This window comes from Mus musculus, chromosome 9, assembly GCF_000001635.26.
Source record: "Mus musculus strain C57BL/6J chromosome 9, GRCm38.p6 C57BL/6J".
Taxonomy (NCBI): Eukaryota; Metazoa; Chordata; class Mammalia; order Rodentia; family Muridae; genus Mus; species Mus musculus.
Window position 1 is genome coordinate 67,711,074 of NC_000075.6, and position 26,596 is coordinate 67,737,669.

Consider the following 26,596-nt stretch of genomic DNA (forward strand, 5'->3'; position numbering starts at 1 on the left):
TGTGTGTGTGTGTGTGTGCGCGTGCTCGTGCATGCACTTATACATACACACCTTCCATAGCTTACCACAGGTAATGCAGTTCTGAAAGCACAGGTAAGGGCTCTTCTAACTCAGCCACTGACTGCATAGGTTGGCGTGGGATGGAAACAGGCCTGCTCCCAGAACTGGGGTAGGGGACGTTGCAAGGGAACAATGTTTTCTCCAGCAGCCTTTCTTGGATCAGTCCCCTGCCTCCTGCACAATGGAACTTCCCGGGTAAAGAACACACTCCATCATTGAACACACATACCAAAGGAGCCAGAGACTTGGTGTCCAAAGCGCTTTTCTCTTTCACACAGTTTATTTACTGTGTGTGTGTGGGGGGGGATGCTGGGGGCGGGGGGGGGGGCTGGGTGTGCTTTACCCATTCCCTTAGAGAACTGTACAGTATAGGTGTGGAGGGGCTCTGGAAGAAAACCACGAGGTCAAGCCCTGATTTTACAGATAAGGTGGCTGAAGGGCATTGAAGTGAAGGGGCCTTCGAAGAGATTGGCATTTGGCCAGTGTCTAACGATAGCCATTGTGCTGTGCCTGCCTTCCACCTGAGCACATGAACTTTAAACAGTGGGCACTTGTCTCAGGTTCTCATTATCAACCCAATTGCACGCAGCCTGTCCCACCACTAGAGGGCACTCACGCCCCTTATGAAGCTTTATACTCACTCTAGCAGAGGATTTCTGTTGATGAAATCAACGGTTCAGATCCCAAGTTCTCGTGCTAAACCTTCTCATGTCTTGGGTTTTTGCTTTCTGAAGAAAGCTAATCTCTCTACTCAGCTCCTACACACATCTGACTGTATACAACGTCGGAGGTTTTACAGATCACAATACAGCCCAGTAGTATCTACATAGTATGGCTTCAGAGTCCCAAATCTAAAGTTAGCTGGCAACAAAGCTGTGGGCTGGGTCTGAGCTGGACCATGAAGATGACTTTTTTCTCTGTGTTTGGAGATGACAGTGTCTACCCTGGGTGATAAAACCAGAGTGGGGTGACTGGGACCTGTCTGTTAGAAAGCCAGAAGCGTACTGTACACCTCCTTTCCCATGCCTTCCACCCTTGTGATATAAACAAAACGCATAGCCACCGGGGAGACAGAGAACCACGGCAGGGAGGGGGATATCTTCCCCACAAGGGGATTTCCTGGGTTCTCTAAGGTGTCTGAGATCAACAGCTCCACCACTTATATCAAGAGTTGGTAACGGTCACCAGGCTACTGTGATGCGTTGGCTGTGCTTGACCCCTTCAGGAGGATTTGCTCATGCGTGGTTTTCTTACCGAGAGAGAACCCGCCTGATGACTCACAGCAAGGCGCAGCAGCCTTCCTGCTCTGTCTCCTGGCACCTCATCTCCCTGCTTCATTTTTCTTCATGGCCCTTTCCACCATCTATCCCAGATAGGTAAACCTTCTCTCTCCAGGGCCCAGATAGGTAAACCTTCTCTCTTCAGGGTCAGGCAGCAAATATTTTGGGTTTCATAAGTCAGAGGGTTCCTTGGTCCACTGCTCAGAATCCCCAAACAACCTAATGAAAATGCATGTGTAAGACTGTCTTCCAATAAAACTTTACGGAGAAACTGAAAAAAAGCAGTAGAAGCATCCGTATTGGCAGCAGGGATGTTAGTGTCAGCTACTAAACATGGGCAAGGAGTGCGGGTGCAAGCTAGACAAGTCAAAGGGACCTGGACAATAAGACTCTTCCTGCTGCAGACTCTTCCTGCTGGGACCGCTTTACTCTCGGGGACCATGTAGTTATTAGGGAGCTACTCCAAACTTGCCCATGAGAAAACAAACAGAAGATCAAAATGTTTAGGAGACCATTTCGCTCTTCCTGCAAAGTGGCAAAACCTGAAGGAAAAGAGACCTTTGTCCTAAGCCTAGCACTTTACCAACCAATGCACATACTGCGCCCCCGCCCCCCGACCTGTTGTGACCAGAGTAAATGGAAAGCTAACCTTTTTATTTATTTATTTATTTATTTATTTATTTATTTTCTGGTGCTGACCTCTTTGAGCTTTAGGAAAACTTTTTAAAGAGCAAAATCAAGAAGAGTATGAAAGAAAACAAGGCGGCCCAAGCTTGTCCCTCTCTTCTGGGCTCCTTAGAGAGCTTAGGATATAAAGACATGTTGACTCCAACAGGCTGAGGAAGCTCTCATCTTTTTCAGCCACCCCTGGGGAGACGGCAAAGACTTAGATCCACACTCATAAGTGCATCATTCTGGAGTTAATCCCAGGCAATGGTGTCACACAATTATTAGAATGTCCCTATGTTGGCACCAAGAAGAATTTTGAGAGGAAAACAAAACAAAACAAAACAAAAAAACCAAACCCCAGAACATTAGTACTAGATTCCAAAGGACCAAGGAGAGGTGGTTTTCAAAGTGTTAAAAAAAAAAAAAAAAAACCTTCTGCCCAGATCTTAGGAGTGCCAGCTGCGGAGCTGAGAGAGCAAGTAAGTGGACTTTAGTTATTTGTGAAGTGTGACCACACAGAAGGTCCACAGAAAAAGCAGAAATGTCAAACATGAACTCAATAACTCTTTCCTGGATGTTTGTAACCAAACCCAAGCAAGTCACACTACCAATAATGGTGGGGTCTTGTCACATGCACACCAGTGTGGAGAGACAACACTTGAGTGTCTGTGGATGATGGGTAACTGACCCTTGCCACATGAATGTCAGCTTTTAGGGCAGACTCCTCTCCTGCCCCGCCCTGCCCCACCCCGCCCCCAAAGCATGGCTGAGAGTCTTTGTGTACCAAAAAGAATCGAACAGAAGAAGCACTGCAGTGAAGACTTGAAAGTAGCTCAGTATGGTGAGCTGTCAGGTCTAAGGAACCAGACACAATCCTGCAAGCTTCCTTATTTCATTAAAAAAAAAAAAAATCACAAGCTGTCCACTAGTCCAAGCCCCATGTTAACCTGCAAGTTCCTCTCCTTGTAGAGTGGCAGATACCAAAGCAGAAAGGACCAGGACACGAAAGATTGCACCCATAGTTAGGGATTTGAGAAGTGAAGTCATTTTCATTTGTCCCAAGAGCACCAATCTCAGGCTCTTATATACTTCAGGCCTGACTTCTGATCACCAAACTCTCCCTTGGGCAGACTGAGGGAGAGGTTGGGGAGCAGGAGATGTTTCCCCTTAATTATCTGCCCCCTCCCTAAAGAAGGGGTGAGAGCCAGTTTTGGTAACATAACTCAAAGGCTCTAAGACACTAGAGAGGTGGCTTTGAAGAATGAGATAGCATCACAATGGGAAGGGGAGGGGGCTGGGACACAGATCTCCAAACCTCCCAGCAGCAAAGCGCTGGCTTCTAGGAACACTCCAACAAAACTATGGTTGTCTTTTCAAAGAACCTGGCCGAACCTTAAAGCTTGCTCGATGAATTCCTGATTTGTATTTGTGAATTCAATGATATGAAAAGGCAAGGTATACCCTTCCCTAAAGAATGAAGGGAAAACCATAGGCCCAGGCCATTAGCACATCCCATGAGAGCAGCTCAGAGACCTGCAGTGGGTGCCACAGGTCATAGTCTAAAGAAACAACAACTTGGGGCTGGTTTTGCCAGGTTGAGAGAACGCTTGAATCAGAAGGTCAGTGTACAGGGAGTAGAAACAATGCCTGTATTTTGCATTTCCTCACACAGTATAGAGCAAGTTGAGGGGTGAAGTGGTTTTTTGGAGGGGGTATGGGTGTGTGGAGAGGGCATTCTAGGCATGTCAGACTACCTTCTGCAGTGAGCCGTGGCAGGTCCCAAAAGCGGGACCCGGTAAAGGTGCACAAGGCCCACACTGGTGATTCATGGGCTATCAAAGTGACATCACCTATCTTTTCCCTGGGGGCGGGGGGGGGGTTACTGGGAGATGTGTGGAAGTCCCCTGAGAATCTGAACTTCTTAGAGAGGCACAGAGGGTTGCTTGGAATCATGGCAGCTCCTGGAGAGCTGGGGTTGGAGCTGGCTCTGCAGGGGTGTGGGGAGGCTTTTTCTGCATCCTAAAAAGTCTTCGATGTTTTATTTATTTTATTATTAAAAAATACATTAACATGAGCTATTGAGCTCCCTAGGATATCAGCCATGCTGCATCAATATTTTTTCTCTTAGATTTTCATTTGCCCATGAAGTCTAATCTGAGACTAACCAGATTGAATCTCAATACACTCAGCTGACTTCTGAAATTGGACTGAGTCAAGAGTCTCTGCCCCACACCCTGTTGCTTTATCTTTTTGTTTCCAAATGTCACCCTAAAAATCCCCTTTCCTTGCTCAGCTCTTTTTTCTTGGACAATGCATGCAAGCAGATGGATGCTGTTTTGATGGGTCATCTCCTCTTTACATGTCCTAGGGAGCGTTACAGGAATTCAGATAAGGAGATGAGGGAAGAAGCCAGAGAGGCAGGAGAGACCCATTTTTGGCCTCACCTGCACCTCCCCAGCCAGGAATCCATCCACTCTAGCTGTTCTGGGAAACTCAAGCCACCCTAAGGGCAATCTCTCCACAGTGAACACTGTCTTATCAAGAGACAGCAAGCCCCAGGGTGATGTTACTAATCCAGTGGTCTGGATGTAGTATCTTGATTCTTAGATGGCCTCCTTCGGGCATTGCCTGGTCCCTGACTGAGTGCACTGTGTGTAAATCTACAGGGCAGATACAACACAAAGCGTGACCCTTCTCAGAGGCCTGACCCTTCTCAATAGACCCTGCACACAGTTCCCATCCAATTTATGAAATAGCCTGGAAATCTCCTAGGGCCTCACAATAGCCCGTGTCCTAGAACCCTCCTCACATGAGAAGAAGCTGGGAAAGCTCTTTATTTCCTACAAAAAGTTCCACTCAAATAGAACACGTCTACTTCTATGCCAGAATTCCAAGGAAAAGCCCCATTGTCCAGGGGCCCATATGTATCCTATGGTGCACTAGAGGCTTGGAAATGACTCCAAGTATATACATATTTTCTTTTTAGAACATTTTGTATTGCATTAGGTTAACATTGATTCTTTCTTGATTTTTATTTTCTCCCTTTTGGGTATCTGAGAACCTTAACATTTGCCTCTTCCAACATTTATTTAGGGAAATCCAGAATGACTCAAAGAGAAAGGTTGAGAAGAAAGGCCCAACTTTGTGGTCCACAGAAAGGTAAGGGACTAGAAGAAGAGGGGATCAGTTTGAACCTGCCACTAGTGTTTCTTTCAATAAGGGACTGAAAGCATGAAATGTCTGTAACTCTCTTCCCTGCTTTACATAGTCCAAAGTGATCTGATCTCTGCCAGGGTTATCAGACATTGTAGTTGACACAGGTGTCACAGGACTTACAGCCCCTGGAAAGATGAAGTTGAAGTCTCATTTAAAGTACACATCATCACTAGGCCTCTTCCTTCACACACACACACCACCACCACCACCTCCACTACCACCACCATCATTCCTACCAGAGCCTAACTCTCACCCCAACCAAAAGCCTTCCATATGTCAGACATTAAGCCTTTTCTCCAATAGAAAAAGTCAGGCTACTACCATGGTTACAGCATCCTTTCTTGGGAAATAGTTTAGAAGAATAAACAAACAAAAAAGAGAAAATCAGCAGCTAAATCCATGCCCCGCCCCCCTCAGTGAAATAGCATAGGATCATCTCCCAAAGAATAACCGGAGGTTGTTCCCGGACAGGAAGAGCTACAACATTTAACCTAATGCAATACAAAATGGTCTAAAAAGAAAATATGTATATACTTGGAGTCATTTCCAAGCCTCTAGTGCAGCATAGGATACATATGGACCCCTAGCTAGCTCAAGGTGATGGAGATCTCAAAAGAGATCACAGTGGAGCTAATAGAGACATGCAAACTCCAGAGAAGTCTACAGCAGGCCCTACCTACTCCAAGGCCAGGTGGCTAGAGATGCCATCAACCAAAGAAGGTGCATGTCCCAAAGCAGAAGAGATGAGCCTCAAAACCTAACCCTGAGCTGGAGATATCAAAAGAGACACCAGCTCTTCTTCTCCAAGAAAGAAGAATATGTGGGTCCCTACCAACCTTGGGCAACCCGCACCATCCTAGGATACAGATGGCATGCAAAGCTCAAACCCACAGGGCTCTCTGACTGTCGTGCCAAGCATCTGGTCTCTTCCCAAGAAAGCTTCAAGCAGATAATATGGGGAGGAGGAGGAGACACCCTAGCTGAGCATGGAAGAGAGAGACCAGAGGGAGGTAAAAGAACAAGAAAGCCTTGGTACACATTTAATATTACAGAAGTCCAGGGTTGAGCGGAGAGGGGGTGGGCTCCAAACCATGCTCTAGGGATAGAACTTGGCATGCCCCAAATCAGGCAGGGAAAACTGCCCACAGTCCATCTGTAGTTCTGGTTTCCTTCTTTCTGAACAAAGACACTGAATAAGTTCTCAGAGACCCAGGCAATATTCCCCTTGGTCCACATGCTCTTCTTGGACAGCAGGCTGAATGTCAAAATGAGGGATGATAGATTTTTTTTTTTTAAATCTTGGATGTGTTCTGCTCTGCACCTCTCCAGGCCTTTGGCAAGAGAGGCCAAGGAAAAACGTGAAGGCACTTGCTCAGTAAATGGAGGCCTTGGAAAGTGCTTCAGCATTGATGAGAGGCATGGGATGAGTGTGAAATAAACCACACTTCATAGAAGCTCAAGAGAAAAAGCCCCTACCTATGGCACCATGATGCCATCGGTGGGAGGGAGTGGTGTATAGAAAAGGAGGCAGAGTGAGAACCCTCTCCAAGATTCTGGAGTCATCCAAGACATGCCCTTGTGGTAGCAGGAAAAGGACTGACCCTAATCCTCTCTTGGGTGGCAACCAGGAAAGGCAAGTATGGGAAGGTTTCTTGTTGCATATTTACTAGTTAGGAAGTCTCTTGCCAAAGAGACTAGGAGCCTGCTGGGTCAGGAGAAGTTATGTCAGGGCAACTAACGGAGCAGGGTCCCTGAAAGGAGCTTGCTCTGGAAACTGCTGAAGTCATGAGATGCCCCTGGCATATAGCAGCCAGCCTTCATAGACTCTAGGGCATGTTGTGGGAAACACTGTCTATGGAGGCCAGGAGATGCCATCAACAAAGGGGACAAGTTCCACAGAAGATGGGACCAGGACCTGCCATTTGGTGGTAAATGTCTTTTATTAAATTTTTACTAATGAACCCACCCCATTTGCATGTGTTAATTCTCTGACTAGACGCTAAGGCTGGAGAGGTGGAGGAGACATTGCTCCTCCTCCTGTAATACCTGGGCATGTATGAAGACATGGCCTCTGGCCCAGCAATCCAAAAACTTCCAGCTTATACTTTTGGTAAAGCCAGAGACTTACCATGGGTCTGAATCTTTAGCCATTACCTACCTCTCTAGACTCCTAAAATAGTTCATAGACTAGTCACAGCCAATTGGCAGCGGTAGACCCAAATGTTGTATTACTGACATCAACCTCTGTGATATGAGGGCAGACAGAACAACATGCCTGAGAAAAGGACAACACAACTGCAGGTGTGTTGTTGTGATCCCCACCATGTGTAGGACACCCTCAGACTCACAATCCTGCAAACTTCTTAAGCAGGAGACTCAGCAGCAAGGAGTCAGGTTTGTCATCCTGTCCCCCTTTGTTTCTGGCCTCACTCGGTGCAGAATCAGGCTCTCAGTGTGTGCTTGATCAAGCGTTAAAGCAGAAGGGTGCAGAGGGAGGGGGCATGGAGCAGAAACAGAAATGGGGGCGAGGCTTGTTCCCTGTTGAATGGCTTCTCCTGAGCTTGGCATTGCTTTCTCTTTATTCTTGCTTTTGTCCTTCTTTCAGAGACCACTTAGCTCTTCAGGTTTTGCATCAGTTCATCTCATCCTGGAAGCCTTTCTCCCTCATTCAACTTCATGCCCCCTATTTGCTGACTACACATTAGTGACTGTGTCTTCCTCATTCTTTGCATAGCTAATCTAGTTCATTAATGTTTTCTGGTTTGATCAATTATTTTGTATCTTGTTTCTTGTTGTTGTTGTTTTCTTTTCAGCAAGAGGGGGGCAGGAGCTCAGGGAAGCTGGTGGGTCAAAGAGGAGCCAAGATAAGCACAGACTTTCCCATGGGGCAAGGCCCCTCTTCATCCCCTTTCCCCATGCAATTCCCCATGGATCAGAAGTGACCATGTGCGGTGGGGGGGGGGGGAGGGGGGCTAGCTCAGCTAACCAAATGCTTTTGGTACCAACATGAGGGATTTGAGTGCACATCTTTAATACCCACATAGAAAGCTGGGTGTTAGCAGGATGTGCCTATAGTCCCAGCCTTGTGAAGCAGAGAAAGAAAGACCCCTGGAGTTTGCTTGCCAGTCATTTTAATTTAGCCAGTGGTTGAGTCCCAGACTCTGTCTCAAAATGTAGTGTGGGGAAATGGAAACAATTGAGAAGGACCCCTGATACCAACTTCTGATCTCCATGTGCACACGTGCACAACCCCCCACCCCCTAAAGTGACCATGACCTTCCCTATCTCCTTCTGGGATCTTTCTCATTGCTCTTGAGGTCTACTGGCTACTGGAAAACAATCTAACCTCGTAGGTCTATCCAACTTCCTGTCCCCTTCTGCCCTATCATAAAAGCAGCATCCCCAGGCTTTATCATTGAGGAACCAAAAATACATCTTTCCTTACAGCCAAGTGATCCCCTCTTACAGTCTCTTCCCTAGATGATGACAGCTGAGAGTACCAAATGCCCCTAACTAGCTTTCATTTAGAGGCTGCTAAGCAGCTCCCTAAGGTCCATCCTCACTCTGAGATCAGTTATATTACCTTCAAAGGGGCTCACATGGCAGGGGCCATGTCTCCCTCATCTTTGATCACAGCCTCAGGAAATACCTTGCCATCTCTGTTGACATTCATTTTCTAAAGCACTGCAAAGTGTTAGGAAAAGGATGCTTACTTTGGGCACAGGATGAGAGGAAGGCAGACAGAACTTGTGGCCTCTGGTCTTAGGCAATGAGGTTTTGTGATATACTGGAGGCTCAGATGCTCTGAGAGTGGGGAGGGTTCTGAGAAGCCCGGGGGAGGGGAACAGTCTAAGGAAAAGAAGCATAAAAAGGCCTTTCCTCTTCTTAGAACACCAAAGCTAAGTGGTAAGAGACCCTGAGAAGATGGGTCGCTTGACTGATGATTTCTGCCATTCAGACTTGGCCCCTTCCAGGGAATTAACACAGTGAGTCACAGCCAGACTCCCCCAGCTTCTCAGCTGAAACATTAGATTTGGTCTCCAGAAGAGACTGTTGTGTTGGTGAGAATAAGAAATGCACCCTCCCCCCCAACACACACACCCAGTGGGCTCCGCTATTTGTATACTTGGTCTCCAGTTGGTGACGCTGTTTGGGGAGATTTAGAGGGTGCAGCCTTGCTGGAGGAAGCACCTCACTGGGAGCAGGCTTTGAGAACTTAAAGACTCATGCCCCTTCAGACTCCCTCCCCCTCCCCCTCTCCCTCCTCTTTCTTCCTCTCCCTCCCCGCCCCCCCCCCCCCCGTGTCTGTCTCTTGCTTGCCACTGAAGATGTGAACACTCAGCTTCCTAAGCCTGCCACATCATGGCTGCTACCTACTGCCATGTCGGTCTGCCATGATGGACTCCTGTCACTCAGGAACTATAAGCTCAAATAGACATGCCCCCCACTATGCCCCCACAAGTTGCCTTGTGGTATTTTATGTCAGCAACAGAACTAATACATGATTATCTGTATCATTGTATTGCACTGTTATACGTCTCTTCACATCCTGGTTTGGTGAACTGACTCACTAGCCACAGAGGGTTTGTTTTTTCTCTTTTGTATATTGGTTAACTCAATCGCACTTATGTACTCAAGTAAACAACCACAGTTGGAGAGCTTGGATAGGCAGGCTTGTGAGCCGGTGACTGCATCTCAAGCTGCCACTTCGGCACTGGTACTTGGAAAACCATGTATACTAGGAAACAGTACATGCATTTCTTGCAAGCACAAGACAGAGTGAGTCAGGGCTGCAGGAAGCCCAGTGTGTGGCCATGGGCCTCATGCAGCAGAGGATAACTATGAGGGTGACCAAATATGAAATCAAACTTTCAGAGGGTTTTTGTTTTCAAAGTTCCCTTTGAAAGGAAATTGTTTTGTGTGCTCTATGGTACCCCATGGATGTAGCAAGGAATTTAGTAGCTTTCTCCACAACTTCAACTCTCTGGCCCTTGTAGTCCAGCCCCCGTCATTACTGTTGGCATTTAGGTAGCACTTTCGTCTCCATCATTCTGTGTGTGTTCCAAAAGACACTGATAATCTCTCGGTGTGGCCCTGATCCCCAACCTGGAGAGATGCTGCATCTGGACACACTGGAACTCTTTCCTAGACACTCATTTTTCTCAAGTCCATAAAGTCTAAAACCTTTTCAGACCTTTACTTAAGCCTGGGCTAGTCAGAACCTGTTCAGTTTGGGGATGGGAGAAGGTAAGGATGTACCTCAATAATGATCTATCAGGAGGCTCAACAAAATGGATGGTTCCTGAGGTCAACACGTTATCCTTGCAACTGACATTCATCCTCATCCTAACCTCCCAAGAGTAAGCACTCATTCTTGAGTTCAAAACAAAAAGGGAATCAATGAGCCAGTAAGAAGGGTTTCAAATTGAGAGAGGAAAAACCTAGGGAGGAGCAGGAGACACAAAGAGTGCATCCCAGCATTCCCCGCTCCTCGCTGTGCTAAAACAGGGCTGAGGGCTGAGGGCTGAGGGCTGAGGGCTGAGGGCTGAGGGCTGAGGGCTCTGCCAGCCTTGTCCCTATTCGCTTCAGTCTTAACCTTAAGTCTGCCGCTCTTTCCCAGCACCTGTCTCCCTCTTACACTTCTTACACTCCTTCCTTTGTTGCTCTTGCTTGTTCTCTTTGCCTCTGAACTGGTGTGCTCAACTGGAGCTCTACCGAAGTGGAGAGGAAACAACTGACTCTCCTTAGAAGCTTCTCGTAGACACTGTCCTGTCAAACTGCCCTCATAGCCTGTTGTTTTAGGCCTCATCCAAATCTCATCACTACTTATAATCGGGGGCCTTTATTAATGGATGCTTTCTGACTTCCTTTCAGAGAACAGCATTTAGCTACCACAAAGCTCCCAAAAGGCTGGCAGCTGCACACACTCATCTCTCCTTCCTCTCAGACCCAACGTCTAGTCTGGTTTCAGGACTCCCCCCAACCCCAGCCCATCAACAGTCTCGCACCCAGATCCAGGGCAACATCTATGATTCCAAGGTCAAACACGAAGGGCATGTCAGACATTATGGGATAGTCCTCAGAGATTCATGTAGTTCTTAAAACGGTTGAACTACAAAGTCAAACTCTCTTATCATATTTGAAAGTGAAGTTATTTGTATCATTGCACAAGAAACTGAAGTCAGAAGCAAACCATCAGCCAATCCCAGACCTGATTGTGGTGGGGGCGCTGTTTCATCGCAGCATTCGATGCTTCAGCTGGACAGTGGGAGGACAGAAAGGAAATGAGTCACAAGCTACCCACAAGGCTTGTTTGAGCAATGAGAGGACTGAAGAGACAGAACACAAGACGCTCCCAGACTGTGTTTCAAGGCAGCTGGGACACCGAGGCTGTCTCCTGATGGCTCCAGTCCGCACTGGCGAATAGTAGACCTGTAGCTGGAAGACTAGGAGTTCCCTGAAGACACACAGACTTGTCTTTGACGGAGACATACTTTTCTTTGGATACATAACTCCGTGTAAAAAGAAGTCTCATCCCCTGTCTGTGGCCTATGCCTCTCACAGAGTTCTTGTCTACTCACATGGACTGCTCACTCTACAGTCAGCATATCTTTTAAGCCACATCCTCTATTGGATGATGAAGGCCAAGTTCAAGTTCTCAGCTACTAAGGCTTCTGAGCTGTCAATTGGATATTATTTTCTAGGTAGTCCCCTTTTGGGTAGGAGGTCCCCTTAAGAACCTAATTTCCTGTGCTAACCCCTTTGAACCAACTGTCATTAATATAATAGACACTTCTAGAAGAGACCACTTACTTGAGGTCTGGGTCTGAGAGATTGTCAGAGGTTGAGGACCTGTACACTGATTAACAAGCGCTCGGCTATCTTCATAAGAGCCATAGAAATCCCTAAGGGCCTTAGGGCTTCTGGACAGTGGTTCTGGGCATGGCTCAGCAAGGGCAGTCAGTCTGGCAGTTCATTCTTTCATTTTTAACCTGCCTGCAATCAAACTACCTCCAGCATGCCTCTCTCTCCCCTAGGGAGGCCAACCCTTATGGGGCTGGGTTGAGCAGCAAGAGGATCAGAGGAGATTGAAACTCCTCGTGAGATTTGAATCAGGAGCAGGAAAGGCTTGCAGCTGTGGCTGGCATCAATCAGTCTGGTCCCTCCAGTTACCCAGGAAATTTACAGAAATTGTTCCATCCACAATTTGTAATGTCTGCAATATTTTTTCCCTTCCTCTAACAAACTCAGGTCTCCATCTTGTCTCTTCCTATTCTGAGTATTTTTTTTTTAAAGAGGGAAAATGCACATACAATAAATGTCACCATTGTGACATTTGGTATATTCTCAATTTGAGCATCAGCCTCCAAGTTCCAGGTTGTCTTCACCATTACAAAGGGAAACTCAGCAGACCTTGAATGGTCTGCCCTTCTTGACTGTCCCCAATCAAACCCCTTCTACTATCAATCCACTTCCAGTGCCCATGGATTTTTCTAGGTTACACATTTCACAAAATCCAATCAAACAGTATAGCCTTTATTTCATGTCTGGCTTCTGTAACCCTTTTGCCCGCAATGTAGCCATTGTCAACAAGCACGCCATTCTGTCTGGAGAGGATGCAGATAGCAGCTCATTTGTTCACCTGCTCATTCACTGATGAGCAGCAGCAGAGCCACTTCTGCCTTTTGACTCACACCAACAATGTTGGAGCTCAGACACATTTGAGTGTGTATTCTCCTCCCGGTGCCTGCTTTTAGCTTTGAGGGAGGGGCCTAAGGACAAAAGTCCACAAACCATCAATGATGCTTCCTGCATCTCACTTGAGACTGGTCCTAGCCCTGTTACCTTTGCTGCGGTTTTGTCTTTATCCTGCAGTGTAGGAGGAGCTCTGTCCTTCCACCCCACCCAGAAGCACCAGTCATTTTTGGGTTTTGTTATAGCTGTTTTAACCAGTGTGATATGATAATCCCCCTGTGGTTTTTACTTGCATTTCCACGAAGACTAAAGACTGGGAACACGTTTTCACATGGTTTTTGGTCCTAGCTAGCAAAGTCTTATTCCAGTTCCCCTGTTGAATTGTAGAAGATTGTTTTAGGCCTTCTGGAACCAGACTCATCAGACATATGATGAGAAAATAGATTTCAACTATAAACATTGTCTTTTCAGGGTGTCCAGAGGCATACAAAGTTTAAAGTTTGATGCTACTATATTATTCTCATCATTTAGGCTTTGATGTCATAACTAAGAAACCACAGCCAACTTCAAGCTTATAAAGAGTTCCAGGACCCTGGGAATGGTTTTAACCTTTATCTACACAGAACTGATGCACCTCGAATTTTGTATATAATGAACACTAATAGGTCCAGTACCTTCTTCTCCCATATGACTGCCCAGCTGAGTGACACCAACAACATTTGTGAAAAAGACAATTATTTCTCTATTAATTGGTCCAAATATCCTTAGTGAATGAACATCAACCAACTTTACAAGCACACTATTCTTTCAAGACTTCTCTTCCTTAATCTACATGTCCATCCCATGAGAGGAACATGCCAAGGAATTAGGCGAGTTTCACAGGACATTTCTGAAGCAGGAAAAGCTAGCCCTTCACTTTTATGATCATTTCTCAAAATGTCTAGATTTCTCAAGATAGCAATTTGGAGAAACCTTCTACATTTTGCTCAGTGCTAATACTACAAGCAACCACAGAATTGAAGAGAAACCCCGGGACATAGATCTTTTGTTCCAATTCAGAGATCCAACTTGGGTCCTAAGCCTTGGCCGTCAACAAATTTATTCTAAGGCCCAATAGGATGGCCTTGATCATATTCTGAGAATCCTATCCTCCTGAGAGGCCAGGCCAGGGGAATCCTAATTCTGTACTGAAACACAGTAACTCTAAGTGGTAGCTGAGCATCATCATAGCAGGATACTGGTGTTAGGATTCTGAGCTACTGACAGCCAGGCCCAGGGAAGGCTGCAGTAAACAGCATGAAAGCCTGGCTTTGCCCAACCCCTTGGCAACAGATGAATGAAAGCTCAGGTCTCCGGGGGTGGGGGGAACAGGAAAATCCAGTGAACCCAGTTCTACCTAAGAGGATAAGGGGAGCTGAGGTGGAAGGCTGAACCCCTGCACCTTCAGAACTCACCATGGGAAGTCAGTCCTGAGAGAGGGGCCTCTGAAACAGAAGCCATACAGCTGGCAAATCAGAGCGAACATACATCCTCTCAGATGACCGATAATGGAGATACAGAAGGAGCAGTGGCCCTGAAACCTCACCAAGCTTGAGAGAGAAGGGCTTTGGAAGCTCCCATTTCACAGACTGGCTTCCTGTCAGGCTGTCAGGAAGGGTAAAGTAAACAGTACAGGAACTGCTTGGGAGGGAGGGAATGCTCCCAAAGGCAGCCCAACCCAAGGCCTGCTCCAGTCGCAGTCAGGTCATGGCAAAGGTTAGGGTAGGGCAGGGAAGAGTGGCTGTCAGTTTCCAAACTGACACCATGACTTTTCTCCAGATTAGGTCTCAGTGGGGACACTCCTGAGCCTTTTCCTACAGCAGAACTACTCAGTAGCATGAGCATTTGGGTCCTGGGATGGGGCAGAGGAGTCAAGTGCCAAGGCAGCTCTGTAGCTTGACTAGAGGAAGGCTTGTGGGGACCACAGTAGGCAGCACTCTCCTGAGCATCCAGTTCAGAAAAGAGTTCTTCCACAGGCTTGAGATAGCTCACTTTCAAAAAACCAGCATGTGCACTGTTGTCCCTTCTAGGATGGTAGGAGGGAGGCAAGCTCAGACCGCCCTAGTACCTACCTACTCCGTGTGTCAACAACTGTTGAGGATTTTTCTCCCAGTGTCTAGAAGTTATCACCAAGGAGCTATGGGAGCTATGGTCTACCTGTGTGACTAGTTGCCCGTGGAAGCCCTGGGCCCAGGGTCTGCAGTGAACTCCCTCTGTTGAAAGCTCTCTTACAGATATTACTGGAACTCAGAGCAGGGGGCCTTCCTGCACCCTGGAGCCTCCCCATGGGGTGGAGGAATTCAGCCCTTAGGCCTGAGCCTTGGCTGATTTTGCTCTGTATCCTCTGAGAGAAATCACAGTTGTGACTGCAACTCCACACTGAGTCCTGAGAGTCCTGCTAGAGACTCCTGAGGGTGTGGTGGCCTTGGGGGAGGTCCAGCACATCACCCAGGTCCCCTCCCATTCTCTTTTTATATCTTAGAGCATCATGCTGGGGAGTGTCAGGCCAAAAAGGAGGAACAACAAGTTCTACCCATCTGACCTGTTCCTTTCCGTTTTCCATCCATTCAGACACTAAACTACTTATTCCTAATGCCTCACTCCCACCCTTCTCCCATCCGAGGGTCTTTGCAGGGCTGCTTGCTGAGTCCATTAGAGCTGCCCAGGTGTACTCTAGAGGCCACGCCAGAGTGGACAGCAGCTCCCTTGCTGCCTGCTTTTGGACAGTGTCAGCCTTGCCTTCCCAGCCTTTGCTGGCTTCTGTTACTTCAACATCCTTCTTGCAAATGTGCTTCCTTCCTTCCGTCCTCTCCCTCTGCTGGGTGACCAGACTCTGATTTGAGGAGTTTGCTCTGAGGCTGGTTGGCACTGAACGTGGTTCTACATTTATCTTTGGCATATCTACAAGACTTCAGTGTTGTTTTCTTCCTTCTCTCCAAGAAGTTTCTGCCAGACTGGCCGAGGGAAAGGACCCATCTGATGACAGGGGTAGGGATATAGCTTCCTTCTTTGGCCCTGCTTGGCCCAGATGGGTGAGGAATCACTATCTGAGATGTCCTCATGCCTGTCACCATTCATGCCCCAGCTGCTGCCCTCATCTTTCTCAGACCCTGCCCCTATTGACATTCAATCAGGCTCATGTCTCTGTCCTTCTGCAATCTCCACATAGAGGTGCAGTCAGCCCCATATGTGACCCCAGATGTAGGCCTCCCCCACTGAGTGGGCATAGTGATCACAGACTGAAAAACTCAAAGGAACCAATTGCTTGGCTGGCCTCTCTGTCCTGGTGACTGAGGCACAGCCAGAGGGAGTAAAACAGAGCCATATCGACCTTGCTCCAGGTCCTTCCTCCTGAAGTGACAGTTTCCAGGACCCAGTGGGCACAGCAGCCGGCCATCAGTCTGCGGTTGATGTCGGCCACACTGTCTAGAATGGTCCTCCCATTCTCCAGGATGCGTTCCAGAGATTTCATTCAGATTCTCTGAATCTTCTTTCTTGAAGTCGAGGATTTTTTACAAATGTTTTTCTTCTGCTTTTATATATCATAGATAAAAATATATTAACTCCCGAAGTAAAATATAAAACAAGAATTACAGAATAGTTTTGCAGACATTGGTGGTAATGATTTTCCATCAGAATGAAGCATCACTTTTTCAGCCTGGGGAAATAGATCCTCACTGCCTTGCTCTCCCATGAGTATCTACTACGCAGGCTGGAGATAGCCAGGTGGGTATTAACTCATGCAAGTTTAAGGCCAAAAGGTTTGCCACTTTTCCGTTCAGGAAATCTTTGCGTACTGCTAGGGTTGATTTTTCTGGTTGCTATTTTTTCCATGAGGCCAGACAGTGGAAGCTTGGGGGATATTAGAACTTCACCTCCAGTATTTCAACCAGGAACAACAACAACAAGAGGGCATGACAAGGAAAGAAATCCCTGTGAATGTTAGGTGGGAACAGAATGGGAGGGGCATGTGTGCAAGGAGCCAGGAGTCAGTTAAGTCTGCTCCTCTTCCTCTTGGTAGCATTAGCAATAGTCCCCATCATCTGGGCAGACCATGGCCGTCATCGTATTTGCTACCTCATGCATCCCATCCTTTGGAACAGCAGAAGCATCTGAAGTGACATCCAAGGTACAAGGAGGGCACCATGGCAAATCCCAGGTGACTTTCTACCATCTATCCTGAGTAAAATTAATGATAATATGTTCAGTAAATTTGAGGAGATGCCAGGGGATCGATAGAGACAAGACAACCTTGGAGTGTCTGGTGTGCCTACGGACCTCCAAATCTTCCCAAGGTTTCCAGAGCTGCCAACTCAGGAAGGCTGAAGTCTTAGATTACTCTGGGGTCTCTAGAAGTTTCAGGTCGGGAGTGGCAGCTGGGTGGGTGTGAACAGTTCATTGAAGTGCCTTTTGCAGGGCTCTAGGGAGGAACACTTAATTATTAAATGAAGGGCATTAGATTGGGCATGTCTTGAGATGCTTTCATTAGACACCCCCATTCATTCATTCATTCATTCATTCATACATTCATACATTAATTCATCATTTAAAAGAATCTGCTGTCCTGTGGGCATTTGTGCTACATGACTCAAGACACTTGCCACCAACCTTGAAGAGCTCTGAGGTCCCCATTCTTGTAGCTACTACCACTGCCTGTCCCGTGTCCTCCTCACTAGACCTCTTGCATGATATAGCTTTAGGCATTCATCTCTCATTCCTCATGTGGAACAGTTTCTCACTGTAGACTCCTTGAAAGTTATCTAAAGCCTCCTCTAGAGTCCCTGGAGTGGATTCAGTCTGTATTGCCAAAGACAGCCCCCCCCCCCCCCCCAGATCCTCTACCAATTTTTTGGGACATATTCTGAGGGAAAGGTAGAGGTTTTTCCAAAAACAAGAGTTGACAGAGGCACATGAGTGAGAAAATCAGTCTACCCAGAGCCTTCTCCTTGACCTCGATACGAGTCTTTCCAGTGTCTTCCTTGGAAGACACAGCACACGCCACAGCTGACAAACTGTATTGTGTCTCATTACAAATGCCCGTAGCAGGCTTGCAGACCAGTCCCTCTCATCTTCAAAAGTCTTCCCCAGCAAGCAGGAACCCTCTGCCACACAAATGAAGCTCTAGTCATTCAGGGCTCTCTTCAAGGGGAGGGTGAAGGGATTCCCTGCTAAAGTGGAATCAATGAAACAACTTCAAATTCAGACTTTTCCAGAAATTTGATATGAACCCCGCAGAAGAAGCTGGAGGAAAAAAGCAAGATTTTAACATTTGGAAGGCAGAGGAGGGCCCAGGTTTTAAAAAGTGACCACCTACAAGCAAGAGGGGGAGACAGCTAATGGGTCCTGAAAACACCCCAAATAGACTTCCCTATTGCATAGCTGGCCTTTAGAACAGCCTTGGAAAGAAGGTCCAAGTGAGTCCTACAGGTGACACCAACAGCTCTGGTGCACTATAACCCAGAGAAGCCAGAGTAGAGCCGAGCTGCCAAGGTGAGCCCCTTCATGGAGAAGGAGGCTTTGAGCACAAGCACCTCCCAAGCCCAATGACACTTGTCATTAGACCCTTTGTTCCAAGTCATCTTCCCTCCAGGAAGTAAGAGAAGCTGTAATGGGACCTTTGAAAGTATATGACATCACAATGGTTCCCAGGAGTGTGGCTGAGAGACTGGATTGAGAAACGATGTCATCAACATTGATAACCAGGAATCAGCTATCACATTGCATTCTTTACCTATGGAACGCTTCCTTTCACCTGTCCGTCATCTCTAGGGCCTCTTGGCATTGCTAATTCATTTTACAGTTGAGGAAAACAGGACACATTTTTTTTTTTAAGACTCTCACCCGATGTTACCCAGCTGCTCCTGAGCAAAATGTTCTGTCACTTTTCCAAACGTGACTGCTCCTTTGGAGCACAGCCTCAAGCCTGCTTCCACTTCTGTGGCCAGCGAGCCAACCCCCAAGTTGGGAGAGGCTCCAGGAGTCAGTAAGTCCAAGGCTTCCTAGACCTGGCCTGTTGGTGGCCTGCTGTGACATGTGACACTTTTCTGCCTCCTCATCACCTTCTGGTTTGTGGCTTTTTCATCCTGTTGCCTGGGAGGTGCACAGTCTCCAGAAACCTCGCCCATTTGATTGCTTTGCTGCTCTCCCTCCTGCCGCCCGCCTGCCTGTTCTCCCTAGCCCAACACTGCACCTTGCATTTCCATGCCTGCTGCTATTGTGCGCCTCTCCCCTACCACATTAACCTCTGGGACACTGTCTTTTCTCTCAGCTTACAAAGTTTCCTGTATATGTGTTGTTGAATACATGTGTCTATATTTTTTTGCTTCTCCCTTGCTCCTTCCAATGCTTTGCTTATGTTACCATTAAGATTCGTCCTCCTCTCTCTCTCTCTCTCTCTCTCTCTCTCTTCATCTGAAAGAGATGAAGTGTTTTCTCTTTCAGAATATAGTATATATTTGTAGAATGGGTTGAAAGCTTTTTCATCTGCCTCGAGCTTTAGTCACTAGATACCATACCACCTCCACAAGAAATCTGGGTTTCCCTGAAAAGTGCTGGGCCCTGTCCTTCACAGACACCATTCCCAGTGACAGGAAGACTTGGCCACTCCCTGAAAAGCCACTTTTCTGACTTATATTCATTAAGCCCTACACAGCTTCCTTTACAGAAGATGCCTGAACTTTCGCATGATTCCACCCCAAAGTCCTACACTTAGAAAAACCATCTTGTGTATTGTGTTGCCTATTAATGTCTCTTCTACACATCCTGCCCGTCAATGGAACACATCCTCAAGACTTGTTTCCCTACTAATGGCTTCCAGCCTTCTCCACCATTCTTCGGAATATGGATCCTCCCTACTTAACCTGAAGACTATGTGGGCTTCAATAGATGTAAACCCCTTGACATTGTTTCTTCTGGGACTTCTAGGGTCAGGAAGGTGGGTGGGAACCCTTCCAAGGACCACTCTGGTGACTCCAATTAAGGTTAGAGAGCTGGATAAAGCCAATCTTAAGTCAGCTGCCTCCCCTCTCAAGTCCCTAACAACTTCTCAGCTTACGAACTTTCCTGTATATATGTTATTGAATACATGTGTCTCTTTTGAATACATCTTTTGCTTCTCTCCTGCTCCTCCCAAAGCTCTTTGAATTTAGAAGTAGTTTTGGGTAATACAGGCAGTTGTGTATGTACATTTTGGATATAATATCTCCATCTTAGCCTAATGCCCCCATCTTCTTGTATATATGCATACGTGTATATTTGCTCTTGTTCATTTGTTTCAGAAGCATTTTATTTGAACTCTAGCTCCTCTCAAGCAACATATCAAATGTATAAAGAATAACAATGACCTAGTCCCAGGCTCTTTGGAAAGGAAAACCCAGCTGTTTACAATGTCAGGAGATGAATATGCGGTTTTCTGTCCGTCTCATCCTGCCTTCTGTTTACCATTTAATTTGATAATTATCTCCTTAAAGTTTGATTTTCTTTCTACTGGGTGTGTTCTCTCTCCTTTACAAGTCATGTATTTTTCTATCCCCATTCATAAAAGTCTCCGAGTTACTGACACTTGAAATAGAAATGACTGAATTCATGTTTTAAATGAAATATTCTCCCGTCCCATTAGTTATCACTTCTTTTCACCCACCAATATTCACATTTGTCACAGAAAACAAATGTAGCCTGCTACTCAGCACACACAACTGGGAAAAACAGATTGAGCCTCTATCTGAGAGAGGCCCTCCAAGGGTCTGTTCAAAGACCCTGTTTTACATTGACAATTTAATCTGTGGGGTTCCAGGTCCTGATACTTGAAACCCCCATTCTGAAAGCTTAATTCTAAAGACTTAATACACCTAGCAGCAGACCCCTTAGAGGTCATGAGAGAACAGATTGGGAGTTTGAGAAGCTGTCCCTGAGGGTGCTAGGGAGAAACAAGCCCCCAAAATGATGTGGGGTGACATTTGACTGCGAGTAACATTCCCAGGAAAGAAAACACCTTTTTGCAGAAGGAAATGAGCTCCATACTGAGAAGATATGTTGGGATCTGCGTTTGTGAGAGTAAGGGGAGGGTCACAGTAGAAAGGTACCCATTGGGATCACAACCAAGGAGATAGAGAAGAAGGCAGGGTGTTTAGAACTAGGCTTGGAGGTGTGTGGTGGGATCCCATTGAGGGGGGAGAACTTCAGGCAGAGGTCCCTGACAAAACAGGCTTCCCAACTAGGGCTTTCATCTCTGCCACGGAAGAGATGAGATTTTTGGCTGGGGACAAAGGAGGCAGTGCCCTGGAGTCCTATGACTGGAAGGTGTAGGGGCAGTGAGCTCAGCCCTGGGGTTCAGAAGGGACAGTTATAGTCAGGGAGGCTGAGGCAGGAATGAGGATTCACTTCCCTTCAAGCTGTGATAATCCTCACAGGGTTCTTGTTACATAGAGGGTACAAGCCTAGATGAAGGAGGCTTTCTGCCTTTCCAGAATTTACCCAAGGTTACACACTCAACAGGAAAGCTGATCCCTTCTGACTTCAAACTCTCTAGACATGTCCAAACATTTCACACACTTTAGTAAGCTGAGAATCTAGGCCTTATACTTACAAATAAAATGGAGGACACAGTCTAAAGACCAAACAGAGTCAGGGAACAGACTGTAGTCAAAGGCTATCTGCTTCCAAGTCACTTCATACTGTTGTTTACAAGCACAAATGAGCAAGGTGGGCTGGCTGAACCCTAGGCTGGAAACTTGTAAAGAAGCCTTTAGTTTCTCTGCCTCTCAACCCATGGTCAGAAGCTAAGTCTCTCCACGCCACTGTGCCATGCTTTGGCAGCCTCGGCAGCCTCCTTTCCAAGTGTTGCTGAAATCACAGTGTAGGGAATGTTGGAAGGTAGAGAGAGGGTTCTCTAAAATCATCCCACAGTTTCTCACTTGAAACAGAAGCTATTATTGTAAGCTAAGCCACAAAGAGAATGTTTACTAAGATGGTAGCCAGTGAAGAAATGTCCAGGTAAAAACACACTTAGAAAGATGGTGCTTATTAAATGTATACGTTCTGGTAGGAGTGAGGGTGGAGACCAACTCGGATTTAAAGGGGCTGGTCACTGGGGGTTTGACTGTGCTTCAATAAGTATATGGGCAACACAAATTAGAGTTTTTTAAAATTTTTTTTGGGGGGAAGGGGGTTACAAGGTGGGGAGACACACTTGGGAAGACTGGGAAGTAAGCATGAACGGGTAAAAACGGTTTTGTTTTTTGTTTTTTGTTTTTTAAAAAGAAATAGCGTTACACAGAACTCTACAAACAGCAGTAGTTATAGCTCTGTCCACTTCACAAACGGTCTTTGGACTTAAAAGAATGACCAGTGTCAAAGATCTGTAGTAAAGAGACTGTCGGGTGACAGAACACCATAGAATATAGGAAAGATGAAGAGGGAACCAGAAACAACAGCTGCCCCAGCAGGACTTTCTGAACTAGGTCAGGGCAGGTTGGTATGAGAGTTCCCACAACAGAAACCCAAGAAAGACTCCATGGTGAGACTTGGCACCCACACCACTTCCCCAACACCCAGATCCAGAGGCAGGCTTTTCCGATGGCTCCACTCCTTCAAAGAGTACGAGGCTATACGGAAGGGGCCAGCCTCACACCCAAGGGAAGTGCGTTTAAACTCAGGACCTGATCTTAAAACCCTGCAAGAGCATGCTGCAGGCCGCGTGGACAACAGGGACACTATCACCAACTTGTACTGAGCTCGATGACAAACTAACGGCTCTGAGAAACAGACACATAACCTCAAGCTCAAGTGCGCATGCCTGGAGCCTACTGGGTCGCCCAATCATTGGCTCCACCCTTGGCAGGAGGCACCAGAAGTCCCAGCCAATCCCAGCCACGGAACGGAAAACACCGTAGTGGCGGTTGGAAGGCGTTGGCCATTCCAGCCCAGCGGCCTTCAGTTAGGCTGGTCTTACCAAGAACGCAGTAGCTAGGCTCGACATATATCTTCATGGCATTTGGGGTGGGGTGGGGTGGGGTGCGGTGGGATAAGTCCCAACTTACCCAAACCCTAAACTGTTGCCAAGACCTTGAACTGTTGTATAGCAATCTAGTCTTGTTATGACAGTGGGCTTAGGGTGGGTTTAGGTAGGAGCTATGAGAGCTCTGTTAAATAATCCCACGGACTCACCTGGTAGCCTTTTGTTGCAACTTTTGGAAAAAATTTAAAGCTGCCACAGGAAAGTGACATTAAATGGGGTCGTAGGGGCATCTGTAAGCACTTGTCTTGAGTTGGCAACTCTGTAGATACCATCTCTGGAGCACAAGGCTGGAGATGTTTCGTCAGGTTTTTCTGACAAGAGAGCTGGCATGCCTTCTGCCCCTTGAGTTCTCTCAGGTTTGTGAAGCTCAGAGACAATGTCGTAAGGCTTTTCAAGGGTCTGTAGTTTTACCTTACACTGTCGTGCTCCTGTACCTAGTTCACAGGGTTCTTGCCAAGCCCTAGGAAAGCGCCTAGAGGTTTCTCCATAACCTATTTCCCTCCTTCTCCGTTATCTATCAAATCACTCTTCTCTTGTATAAGGGGTATCCTTTTTAGACAGAAAAAAACTCCCCAAGTGACTCTTAAAGTCACTTTGATGTCATTGGAGAAGTCACTGTAACAATATCATGAGGTTCAAGGGATTAAAGAATATTATTGTCTTCCAGAACTTATGTTCCTAGGAGAAACTTCCCTTTGTTCTTCAGGGCTGGTACAGAGCTTGCACAAAGTTCTGAAGCTTGAGACGGTCATAACAGTCTTAAGTTCATACGCTGGTATGGTTTTAGACTTTACTCTGGGTGTGGAAACACCGAGTTGACAGACACTGTGGGATAGAAAAGGGGAGAGCTTTCCTCCCTGAAGCTACAAACTGAGACAATGAGGTTCTCAATAAAAGTGTGTTAAGAAAGGCTATCTTTATCCTGTGGCTGGGTCACTCTTGAATCTCATTTTAAAATAGCTTAGACCTATAGACGGATAACTACACTACACGTGTAGTGGTATTGGTTAGAGAAGACTTTCTGTGTTGAGTAAGTTGCTGGATATCCTGACCTAAAGTGACAGGGGGTGAGGTGCGGGGGTGGGTTGGGGGGGGGATGCCCTATCCCATTCTGCAGAGTTACAACCTTGTCACTCTTAAGTGATCCCAGAAAAGGAAACAATACTACACAGACGATGAAACAGCAGGTTAGGTATACTTCTAAGGGCTCTTAGGAATCTGAGACTTAATCTTGTGAGAATTGAATTCCCTTTAGGTGTTGTGGTCTAGAAGCAGAAGGAGTTTGGTGCAGCTTACTTAAAATGGTCTTTGTTTGGCCCATAGTTCCCATGGATCCCCCTGGCTTGCCTGGGTCCTCTTTTAATGTCTGACCACTAACTACATTTCTGTCAATCACCCACCCACCTTGCAGAACTAGAAAGCCTATCATCTTTGATGACTTCCTTTTCCCTCCCTGCTCTTCATTTTAACAGCGCCACCATTAGTGGGTACCGCATTTCCTGTGCAGTCTGGAACTTTGTCCTTTGCAATCAGTGATAGAGCGCCATCTAGAGGTTGGAACCTGGGCTCATGGTCTGCCGTAGTCCATGCTAAGTCCTCTCTGGCTGGGAACGTAAATGGAAAGCAGTAAGCGTCTGAGCCCAGATGAGATCCAAGAAGGCTCTCCAAGCGGTGCACGGCTCTGTTGGAGGTCAGGGCACGATCAGAAAAAAAGTGGGATGGAAACAAAGAATGTGGCTTGTGGCACGAATCCCAAGTTTTTATTTTTTCCTGTTACGTGTTGTCTAGTGGCCCTTGCTGTCACTCAAAAGGATGTGGGGCTGACCTCTCTGAAGCAATAGGGCAGACAAGTCACCGATTGTTGCCCCCATCCCGTGATGCTACATAGACCCTTGAAAGAGACAGTTTCTAGGTTGATGGTAATTGGAAGAGCTTCTGGGTGACAGCAAAGTCCTAGAAGGGAGTGAGTCACTTGTGGAGCCTGTGGGCCCTGCCTTTGTGAGCGGTTAGATGATGCTCGTCCTAGCTATTGCTTTTTTTTTTTTTACACAAACCTAAATTGGCCTGGTCCTAGCCATAAGGGAAAAGTCTTTTTTTTTTTTTTTTTTAAGAAAAAATGGGGGGAGGGGAAAGTTATCAAAGCAGAAACTCAGAAAAGAAATGGCAGAGTAATGGCATTAAAATGGCAGAGAAGTTAGGCTCCAGAAACAGAGGTGTGGGGGGGTCAGCCAAAAATAAATTAAGAAAATGTTTCCAAGCAACATGCTGAAAGGGAAAAGGGAGGGTGGGCCAGACTGCCTATGAAACCAGAGATGGAACCAAGAAAGACGAGAGTCTTCCCTCACCCTCTGCTTTCTTCCTGCCCTCTTCCTCCCCTGGAACTCTTGCCAAGTGCTAGTTAGAGATTGAGGACATTATGTAGCAGGGGTGAAAGGTGTGTCTCCACCGGCTGCATTCCCAGGATATAGGGAAGGCCAACAGCAAAGACAGCTGCGGCCCCAAGAATGAAGGAGGTACTGACTCAGCAACTCTTGGGCTGAGGTTAGGAAGCAGTTAGTTGGTGTTGGCCAAAGACTCATACCACCTTTATTTCTCTTTGGGCAGCAGCTGGGGTTGCTACAAGCACAGAACAGGCAACTGGAGTGAGCTGGTGGGAGGAGCCCTGTGTCGTGGTTATGGTGTGCTTGGACACTGGCAGAGATAACTGTGCCGCCTCTCTTTTCTCCAGGTGCCCCCCCTCCCCCGTCATTGTGGGTTGTCTAGTAGCAGCTCACCTTGGCTTCGATCATGGGCATCATACACAAATGGAAGAGGGAGCGGAAAGAGATGTGTAAAATACTGGAGGCTGGGGGAGAAGCACCTGCGTGCCCAAATTAACAAAATGAGAAAACAACGATAAAGAATTTGGCATCTAATTTATGGGTCCCATAAATTGTTTGAGAAAACAAAGACTACTCTTAGAGGAGGTCGTATCAATGTTGAAGAAGGTCATTCCTTAAGCTGAGAACAGGGCAGACAAAAGTTGCTAGGTTTTCATCCCTACTGTCTTTGGTGGGGGGGGGGGCACACATGTGCCATTTTATGAGCTTTGAAGACAACATAAAGAGCATTTCCAGGATATGGATCTTCTGAGGGAACCAAATATTATCCATCGAGTTTGGTACTGCAAAGCAGGCATTGGGAAATTAGCTGTGAGCTTCCAGAGTTCGGGGGAGCAAGCCTGGCAGTTTCCTCAGGCTGGAAAACTCTTTCACTGTGATCTTATCCATGCACAGGTTTCCTGACCAGAGCTCAAAATGAATAAAAACTAAAGGGCAGGAAGGAGTGGTATCATTTCTATTTTACACAAGGTTTTGATGAGTGTTTGATGTTCATGGTTCTGTAATGAGGGATGGTGTTCTAGGGAGGCAGTTACTAAAATGATAACATCACCATGTTTTTCTCGTTGGCCATGGGCCATTGAGACTTTTCATATTTCTACTGTTCTTGGACAACATCTCGTTGTCAATGGCACAACCCAGAGGTTCAAGCTTAGTGATAATAATAAGCCATATGCCTACCCTATCTTTGTTTCTTTTGAGCAGATGTCATAAGAAGAGTTAAATTACCACCAAAGGTGGTG

The 26,596-nt window shown here is 46.6% G+C and overlaps 1 protein-coding gene and 2 non-coding genes across 3 annotated transcripts in view; 1 reads left to right on the top strand and 2 right to left on the bottom strand.

Annotated features, from left to right (window-relative positions):
• The first annotated feature begins 5,150 nt into the window (after nucleotides 1–5,150).
• The window catches only part of C2cd4b (C2 calcium-dependent domain containing 4B), a 44,710-nt gene continuing 23,264 nt past the window's right edge, over nucleotides 5,151–26,596 (top strand). The window contains exon 1 of the mRNA XM_006511533.3: nucleotides 5,151–5,168. The gene's annotated coding sequence lies outside the window, so the exon portion shown is untranslated. The remainder of the gene's footprint in view (nucleotides 5,169–26,596) is intronic.
• On the bottom strand, nucleotides 16,644–16,707 carry Mir7241 (microRNA 7241). Its single transcript, NR_106100.1, has one exon. It is a non-coding gene; the product is annotated as a microRNA 7241 (primary transcript).
• Nucleotides 18,426–18,504, bottom strand: Mir7242 (microRNA 7242). The gene has a single exon (NR_106101.1). It is a non-coding gene; the product is annotated as a microRNA 7242 (primary transcript).